The sequence below is a fragment of the Lampetra fluviatilis genome, chromosome 1, assembly GCF_964198595.1.
Source record: "Lampetra fluviatilis chromosome 1, kcLamFluv1.1, whole genome shotgun sequence".
Classification (NCBI taxonomy): domain Eukaryota; kingdom Metazoa; phylum Chordata; class Hyperoartia; order Petromyzontiformes; family Petromyzontidae; genus Lampetra; species Lampetra fluviatilis.
Window position 1 is genome coordinate 33032740 of NC_136275.1, and position 10117 is coordinate 33042856.

Genomic DNA, 10117 nt, shown 5'->3' on the forward strand with positions numbered 1-10117 from the left:
TGGAATGTCAACAGATACAACGGATAGCGCCTGCACCTGTGCGGCTGAAGCAGGTCGCCCCCAGGGCGACGGCAGAAACGAGATTTGATGGCCACCCGGCAATTCAATACAATTCTCATTAATTTTGATCAAAATGGGCATCTTAGCCAGAAAATCAGTGCCCAGTAAACAAGGAACTGCCAAAGATCTTGAAATTAACACAATTCCCGAGGCCGACACTTCCCCGATAGATATTTTAGCGTCCACCTGGCCCACAATGCCCATGCTACCCCCTTTCGCAGCGACGCACGACCCGTAAACCGGATGCACGGCCCCCGGTGGGATGCCCAAAAGATGGAAAATTACATCCGATATAATAGTCGCGGACGCTCCGGAATCAACCAAAATACGCACATCCACCCCTTGTATAGACCCCGGTACAGTGGACGAACCCGTAGCGGCCGCGACGACTCTCCGTGCCAATTTACGCCACTGCGTCACCGAGCGACATGGCCCCGTCAATGGCCTCTCCTTATTAACAACATCCGGATCGCACGCCAACGGTGATGGGTGAGGTGCAAAGCCTTGCCGGGTGTCTGGTGCGCACCGACTTGCCTGTCTCGGAGGTTCCTTCCTTGGCGCGTCCGTTGACGAGGCCTCCTGCTGGGGCGGACCCGGGACGCGGGCCCAGCAGTCCCTGGCGAAATGGCCCTTACGCCCGCAGCGGAAGCAGTCAACGTCGTTGCGCCGTGGCGCAGCCCCTGCGTCCCGCCGGGCCCGTACCGGTGGTGCAGCGCGCGGGGCCGGCCCACCGCGGCCCGACCATGGACCAGAGGCGGCCGTCAGCTCCTGAGGGCCCCCCCATCCGGCACGTAGACCGCCTTCTTAGGGTCCCAACCCAAGGCGCCTCCCTCGACGATGGGCCCCCCCGTCCACGCCGCGACTTGCTTCCACCGTCGGAGGTTAAACTGTGCATCTAGACATTTTGCTGCCACCAGGGAAGTGAGCTTCTCGTGCCCACACACAGGCATGGGAATCCCCAGATCCCGAGACAGCTCGAGCATCTTACCTAAGATGAGAGGCTCGAGCAGGTCAGGCTTCGTCTCCGGATATGCGGCCATAGCCAACTCCAGCACCGCACCCCTATATGCCACCGGCGATTCCTCGGGCGCTCGCTGTCGTTGAGCAAATCGGCGATGAGCATCATCAGGTGGCTCGTAAGCATCCGCCATTTCGTCAAAAACTCCACGTAATGTTCTCTTCCTTTCGGCCGTTATGGAACGAAAGGATCTGACCGACTCGTCATCAAGAAGAGTCGGCAAAACTTCCAAAGCCTCAGCGTCGGTCCACCTAGCACAGGGGTCGGCAACCTACGGCTCCGGAGCCGCATGCGGCTCTTTACGGGCTGCTTCTTGACGATATGTACGTATGTACAGTATGTACTCAGATGCATTGCGGCTCTTGAAATACTGAATTTTGTACCGAATTGGAAAGAAATGGCTCTTGTTATTTTGGTTGCCGACCCCTGACCTAGCAGAACGTACCGCCGCCAAAAATCTGCAGGCAAAAGCGCTCCAATCGCCTCCGATGGAGAATTCCTTGACCGTAGTAAGATGCCGACTGCGACTCCTCAGCACGCCGTCCTCAAGCGATGGTTCATCCAGTGGTAGTTTCAAAATGGCGTCGAACCGCGGCGTGGTCAAGATGGCGGCTTCCCGCCGCGGAGCACGCAAGATGGCGGCTTCGTGCCGCGTGGCTGATGGCGTCGACAGCGAAGGCAAGGTGGCAGCCTGTGGACCACCCTCGGCTCTCCCCATCGCCGTCCTCGGCGTGACGAGGTGACATAACTGCGCCAGGACGTCCTTGAGAGTCTCAAGTTGCTCCGCCATCTGTTGCCATCGGAAATCCGCGTCCGTTGGTGCTGACGGGCCCGCCACCGCGGCGACATCTTCAACTCCCGTTCCCGCACTCGCTTCAGCCGGGCTCTCCTCCACCACCGCAGCTGAATCCATAGTTGGAGGAAGGTCGTCGTCGTCGGACGAAGAAGCAGATGCTGGCGTCGGAATATTATTTTTTCTTACTTGCTTCGACATGCCGTTACACTTCCAACACCAGTGTAATAAAAGACTCGACCACGGTATCTGGCTTGGTGTCCTTTATTCGGGTTCGTCTACTTTTCCCACACGGCTCTTTCCCTCTGAGACCCTTCGCTCGGCGCCGACGCTGCTGTCGCTCCCGTAGCCTCTAGCAGCCTCGCTGCTGACCTCCTCGCGCAGCCTCTCCGGCTGCCCTCGCTGCAGCTCCACCACTGCTCTCCCTCTCCGAGCAGTCCCACTGCTGCTTCTTCGTGCAGCCTCGCTGGCTGCGCTCGCTGCAGCCTCGCCGCTGCTCCCTGGGTTGGTCACCGCTGGCCGACGGTGCCAATCCGCTCTCCGAGTGTGTGTGGCGATCTCGCCACTCCTCCCAGCCTTCGCCCTGCGTGGCCTCACCCTAGTCCAGTCTCCAACAACCTCCCTTCCTCTTCCGGTTTCTCCCCTTAAAGACCCGAACCCCTCTCCCACGTGACGTAACTCCTCCCCCCCGTGACGTCACATCCGGAAGGTCGTTTACGCCCGCATTACATATGTATAGATATGACACAAAAGCCATTGAATGACATTTGGTTCTGCACGTAACTTTGGATAAATTCCAGTTTGGAAAATGTAAATGTTTCGCTTGTCACGAGATGAAAATTACCGTGCAGCAAGTTGGGTGGGAGAGGACTGTTCCCTCGTGCATGGACTAGAGGTCACTGAACCGGATCTCGGAAGTAGTTTTGTGACATCCAGTTTCTACATTTTAATGCAGGGCGTCGCATCGCTCTGCGAGAGTTGCAAATTGAGGTTTTTTTTGGTCAGGATAATAGCACAATAAGAATAATAGTGTGGAAGGACACAAAAGAAAATACAAAATAATTAATGAAAACAAAAATTCGAACCCTGGTGACTCATTGTACCTGAGCGAGTAGGGCAGATGACATCACCCACCCCGCCTGTCCTCTCCATTATATGTTAAACTATAAACTGTAATGTTTCATCAATATTTTACAGGCAGTCAACCTCCACTGCTGGATGATGGCATTGTGGAGGCCTTCATCCAGCAGTGGATTGGCGAAAGGGCTGTATACACATCGCGTGGTATCGTGCATTCCCGACATACAGGGGAATGGAGGATCGTGTGTCGTGTGGTAAATTAATGTTATTGACGAATCATTGATCTGTGCTTTGCTTCCTCGGATTTCTATTGTCCCTGCACAATTTTCTCATCGGAGCTCATGCGGGGCCACGTGATAAATAAACCTCAGCCTCAAAGGATGCGGCTTTCTTCAATTGCTGCGGCTCGTGGCAGAAGACATGCGGCTGTGGCACTGCGTGTGTGCGCGTGCATCTGTGCTCGTTGCGTGTGTGGGTTCCTGAGTGATTACACTTGTTTTTTTTGAGTGCAGTATTAATGTTACTAGCTAAACATAGTTCACTGAACGGAAAAGAGAGGGCGATTGTTTCCACCGACAGTTTTTTTTTTATTAAAGCTGTATTATTCACAATTCGCAATTTTTCTCTCGTAGGTAGCCCTTCGGGAGAAACATTTCATTACGACACTTGATGGACATTTAGAGCCCAGTTTATTTTCTGGATTAAATCAGAAACATTTCACCATTGGCAATTCGTGAACGGCCGTTGTATTTGTTTACAATAAAACGGAACCATCCCACCAGTGCTCATCGTACAATTGATCAACTTTCATTATCACCTCCAATGTAAACCGCGCCTCCCATACGGCTCGTCTCGAGGCGCCCCGCGACAGGGGGGCCCCCTGGTTGGCAGCTATCCCTGTGCAGCACGAGGCGAACGCAGCACCGGCTAGCAAAGTGAGCATTCATCTTCCGGTAGGGAGCGATGGTGACACGTGGCTTTTCAGTGTTTTAATTTGGGAGTAATTTTGCACAATTGGCAAATTTGGGCCGTGATGCTAATCTTGACTTAGAGCTTTCGTTACTGCAGGAATTCATATTCTTTGGGTCTTTCGGTAAAGTCACGTAGATAGGTTCAAAGGCTCAGCCGGCTCAGCCTGATGACGACCGCTTGCATCGCGATCGAAACGTCGCAGTTTATTGTTATTTTTGTTATTTTCTTTGAACCTATCTACGTGACTTTACCGAGAGACGCAAATAACCTCGTGAAATCTTTAACATCTGCAGTGAAGCAGGCGGCACGTATTTTACGGCGAATACACCCACAATGCAATATTAACCAGGGTGGCCGGTGGGCTGGAACCGGCAAACGCGCCATCGCTGGGCCATGTCAATCCATTTGCGGATCAACAGTGGGTGGGGGGTTAGGGTGGAGTCACAGTGGCAGAAATGTCATCATCATCATCATCTCGATCCGTGGGCAAGTAGCCCGTAGCTGTCCACTGCACATTTCGTCATTAGTTTCCACTTTCCACTGTCTTGTGCCAAGATGCTCAAGTCGTGGCCACATCTTTCTGGCACGCAATCTCTGATGTCGTCGTTAAGCCGTTCTCTGTTAGGTCTCCCTCTCTTTCCGGTCTCTTCAATTTTTACAAACAACGAATATTTTTTTTCTTTTCCTGTTGTTGTCCACCCTGCACGCAGTGCCGGATTATCCTCGAAGCAAAAGTATCAAAAGTAGCTACATATGCTAAGGGCCCCGCACTTTTAAAGGCCCTGCGCTAAATGCTTTCAAGCTATCAATTACGGTTCAGTGATTCTGCACTTTCTATATTACTATAGTACTGTAATAAAAGACTTGACCACGATCTCTGGCTCAGTGTCCTTTATTCGGTCCGTACTGCGTTCCCACACGGCTGTCTCTCTTATTCTCTCTGTGCTGGTTCCGATGTCACTCCAGTCCACATCAGCAGCCCCGCTGCTGTTCTTGTCGCTCTTGCAGCCCCACAGCAGCTCCGCTGCTGTACTCTCACACAGCTCCCTTGGCTGTTCCTGCTGCATCTCTGACAGCCTCGTGCTGTCTCGCCTTCTCGTCGCTCCTGCGACTCTTGGCAGCCACCCCGCTGCCCCTCACACACAGCCTTACTGCCTATCTCTATCTGCAGCTTTACACCTCCCAGTAGCTCCCTACTGTTCCCAGGGTTGGCTCCCGCTTCTGACGGTGCCCCCTCGGCTCGTACGCCCGCGTGGCCCCACACCTTTCCATTCACACCCCGACTGACTTCTCTTTCCGGTTTACCCGCTTAAGGACCCCCTACCTTTCACCCACGTCACCTGGCTCCGCCTCCTCGTGACGTCACATCCGGAAGGTCGCTTTCGCCCGCATTACACCACCCTCCCCCATAGAAAAAACCCAGCCGACCTCGGCTGAACAATACCAAAGCGTAATGCGGTGAACCGACCTTCCCCCTTAAAGGACACTAAGCATGCAATATAACAACAAGAACAACAACACAAGTAACATCGACGAACGTACGAAAGCATGCGATAAATACGACGGCAAGAACAAGAACAATAACAACATACAATCAACGAAACGTAAGCGATTTGGAACGAGTGCGGGTCGCCGGCCCGTCCCGGACGGTCGGCGGCCCACTTGTAGAACGGGGACGCGACGGAACACGAGAAATGACAGGGGGTAATTCCCCTGCTGCGATTGGAAGTCCACCGACGTCTCGTGTCCCTGACGAATCAGTCTTGGTCGTATTCCGCGAATGCGCCTGCAGCGGGGTCGGAAGGGTCGCCGGGCTTGAAGGTCCCGCAGCCCTGGCAGGCGCCCTCCGAACAGGCCCACTCCTGCCCCGCGGTGTCACGGTCGGCCTGTCTGGAACAGGTACGACAGGCGCTCTAGCAAGATCAATGGACGCAGGCGGGGAAGAGTCAGAGTCAGCAGCAACAGACCCCGGCAAGGCAACATTGGGAGATGACGCATCACGTAGGGGAGCAACATATGGTTTCAACCGCGACGTATGAACAAACCAACGGCGAGAACCAAACTGAACGCGCGCCGACTGTGGATTGGGAACCTCAATGAGGCGCACAGGACCATGCCAAGGTTTGTGCAATTTAGGAGAGGTCCCCGGCCGCACCTGCGGGCAATGGAGCCAGGCCAGGTCTCCCACCTTCCAGGGGCACTCCCCCTCAGACCGCCGAGCATACCGCTCGTTCCGGGCCTGGGCTTTGGCCGTAGCCACGCGGGCGTTTTCCCGCGCCTCCGTAACCCGGCGAACCGTGTCCTGAATGTATTCAGGGAGTGGTTTACGAGGTCCCTTCACCCCAGTACCCAATTGCACATCCACCGGAGGCACGTTTTCCCGACCATACATAAGGTAAAACGGCGAATACCCTGTAGCCGCATGGGGCGTCATCCTGTACGCCGAAAGCACTCCGGGGATGTGCAGATCCCAATCTGATTGCTGTTCACTCACAGTATGGCAAAGCATGGCAGACAATGTCCTGTTCAGCCGCTCAACCATACCATCCGTCTGCGGATGGTATGGAGATGTCCGTATCTTCTTAGTCCCAAGGCCTGCGCACACTTCAGCCAATAATTTAGAAGAGAAATTTCGGCCCTGGTCCGTGAGGAGTCTCTCAGGTGCCCCCTTGTCCATAATGTACCCAAACAAAAAGGCGTCGGTGATGGCCGCGGCCGACTGATTGGGCAACGGCCAGGCCATCGGCCAACGGGAGAGATACTCAACCCCTACCAGCAAATATTTATTTCCCCTCGCCGATGGTGGGAAGGGTCCCAATATGTCCAGTGCCACCAATTCATTGACTCGAGACACCTGAATCGACTGGAGAGGCGGCACGTAAGGATGTTTAGGCGGCTTACGCCGGGCGCATTCAGGGCACGCGCGCACGTGCCCTACGACATCTGTCGCCATGCCGTGCCAAAAATAATGACGTTGTAACGTCAACAGAGTCTTCTGCACCCCTAAATGCAATAGTGTGTCACAATGGAGAGTTCTAATCAACTCAAATCGCAAGGACGTCGGTACCACCACACGCCAGCTTTCCTGGAACCTTTCTTGCCACATAAGCAGACCATCTCGGAGAGCGGTTCGCGGCCCCACAGCCGAACTCGGACTCCCATTGTCCCTCATAGACCGCTTCCGCATGGACAACAACGACTCGTCCATCATCTGTTCCCGAATCCAGACAGACCGCGGCAGATTCAAAACCCCGTCAGTCGGTCCCGGTTCCATCGGAGTATCCGACTTCTCGACGGCCAACGTAAGCGGCTGAGGGGGGTTTAGAATCAGTGAACACCTATGCGTCCCCGACGCACATTTACAAGGGGCGCGCCCTGGTAATCTGGAAAGTGCGTCAGCGTTCGCATGGCGCACTCCCTTCCGATGTTGAATTTGGAAGGAAAATTCCTGCAGCGTGTCCAACCAACGTGCCCACTGTCCCGATGGCTGGTCCATTTTGAGTGCATATTGCAAGGCCGCATGATCCGTACGCACAATAAACGAACGACCGTAAAGGTACGGTCGAAATTGGCGTAGGAAAAAAACAACCGCCAAAAGTTCTCTACGAGTGACACAGTAGCGTGTTTCCGCAGGCGACAAGACTCGGCTACCATACGCCACGACGCGCTCTACGCCCCCTTTAGACTGTGATAATACTGCCCCAATACCTGTGTCACTCGCGTCCGTATCAAGAATGAAAGGGCGATCAAAATAGGGATAATCCAATGTCGGGGCCGTAGCCAATAGATCACGCAGACTCCGAAAGGCCGCCTCTTCCGGCTCTCCCCAAACAAATTTCCGTCCTTTACCCGTAAGGAGATGCAAGGGCCTCGCAATCGTCGCAAACCCCGGCACAAATCTTCGGTAATACGAGGCAAATCCCAAAAACCGCCGAACATCCCCCACGGAGGCCGGAGTCGGCCAATCCCGGACGCACGCCGTCTTTTCCGGATCCGTGGACACCCCCTCTGCACTCACAATGTGCCCCAAATAACGGACGGACCGTTGCAGTAGGTGGCATTTCTTTCGTTTGAATTTCAAATTGGCAGAGCGCATCCTCGTGAACACTGTCTCCAGCCACGTTAAATGTTCCTCGAATGTGCGGCTGAACACAATAACATCGTCCAAATATATAAGACACGTCTCCCACTGCAACCCCGTCAAAACGAGCTCCATCAACCTTTGAAACGTAGCAGGGGCCGCATTCAATCCCATCGGGAGGCAGTTGAATTGAAATAACCCCTGCGGCGTACGGAATGCGGTTTTCTCCCGTGAGGACTCGTCAAGGGGAAGCTGCCAAAATCCCGAAGAGAGGTCCAGTGTGGAAAAAAACTTAGCCCCCGACAATGCGTCAAGGGAGTCGTCCATACGCGGCAGGGGGTACGCATCTGCCACCGATATCTTATTCAATTTCCGGAAATCGACACAAAATCGCAAGTTGCCATCCTTTTTCTTAACCAAGACCACAGGAGCGCCCCATGGGCTGTTAGATGGCGATATAATGTCCGCAGCCAACATGTCTTCCACCGCCCCCCGAACGTGTTCTCGCTCCGCTGGACTCATCCGATGCGAATTTAACAGAATAGGGGCAGCGTCGCCCGTCTCAATGTGATGGGAAAGCAACGATGTGCGTCCCAAATCCAAATCGTCGGAGCTGAACACATCCGAATACGTCAGCAACAATTTACGCAGCGCATCACGTTGCCCCACGGACAGGGAAGAATTTTCGTCACATAAGGTAGCGATCCAACGATTATCCGAACCCCTTGGCTCGGAAACACCAGCGACCACTCCCCGGCGATGCGGACAATCGTGCGTCGCAAACGCCGTAGTGGCATGTGCCACAACCGTACCGGCCGGAACACGGATGTTTTCCACCCCCGCATTAAGCACCTGTAAAACCGGTAATTGATCCGGCCGGACGATGGTCTGTGCCCCAACTAACGCCAATCCCGTTGTTATCGTGGCGGATGGTGACAACAAGACCCCTAATGCTCCTAGCCGATTGGGCAGGGGCTTCCGATACCGCAAGGGTATAAGCATCTGTGAACCAGGTGGGATGTCCACAGATGCGACGGACAGCGCCTGCACCTGTACGGCCGAAGCAGGTCGCCCCCAGGGCGACGGCAGAAACGAGATTCGACGGCCCCCCGGCAATTCAATACAATTCTCATTGATTTTAATCAAAATGGGCATCTTAGCCAAAAAATCCGTGCCTAGTAAGCAAGGAACCGCCAAAGATCTCGATATTAACACAACGCCCGAAGCCGACACATCCCCTATAGATATCTTAGCATCCACCTGGCCCACGATACCCATACTACCCCCGTTCGCAGCGACGCAAGACCCATAAACCGGACGCACAGCCCCAGGCGGAATGCCCAACAGATGGAAAATGACATCCGATATAATAGTCGCAGACGTTCCCGAGTCGACCAAAATGCGCACGTCCACACCTTGTATAGACCCCGGTACAGTGGACGAACCCGTAGCGGCCGCGACAACTCTCCGTGCCAATTTGCGCCACTACGTAACTGAATGACAAGGCCCCGTCGATGGCCTTTCTTTAACAACAACAATAGGATCGCGCAACAAAGGTGGTGGGTGAGGTGTAAAGCCTTGCCGAGTGTCTGGTGCGTGCCGACATGCCTGTTTCGGAGGTTCCTTGGTCGGCTTGTCCGGTGTTGTGGGCTCCTGCTGCGGCGGACCCGGGAAGCGGGCCCAGCAATCTTTGGCGTAATGGCCCCTACGGCCGCAGCGGAAGCAATCGGCCTCGTTGCGCCGAAGCGCAGGTCTTGCATCCCGGCGGCCCCGTCCCGATGGCGTAGCGCGCGGCCCCGGCCTTCCGCGTCCCGACCATGGAGAGGAGGCGGCCGTCAGCTCCTGTGGACCCCGCTCATCCGGCACATAGATCGCCCTTGTGGGGTCCCACCCCATCGCGCCTCCTTCCTTGACGGGCCCACCCGTCCATGCCGCCACTTGCTTCCAGCGACGGAGATTAAACTGCGCATCCAGACACTTTGCTGCCGCCCGGGACGTGAGCTTCTCATGCCCACACACAGGCATGGGGATCCCCAGATCCCGAGACAGCTCCAGCATTTTTCCCAATATGAGAGGCTCGAGCAGATCCTGTGGCGTGTCAGGATATGCTGCC

At 54.9% G+C, this 10117-nt stretch overlaps 1 protein-coding gene across 1 annotated transcript in view; it reads left to right on the forward strand.

Annotated features, from left to right (window-relative positions):
- LOC144934825 (ras-associating and dilute domain-containing protein-like) overlaps positions 1 to 9518 on the forward strand; it is a 70947-nt gene extending 61429 nt beyond the window's left edge. The window contains exon 16 of the mRNA XM_078861035.1: positions 9509 to 9518. The gene's annotated coding sequence lies outside the window, so the exon portion shown is untranslated. The remainder of the gene's footprint in view (positions 1 to 9508) is intronic.
- The last annotated feature ends 599 nt before the right edge of the window (positions 9519 to 10117 follow it).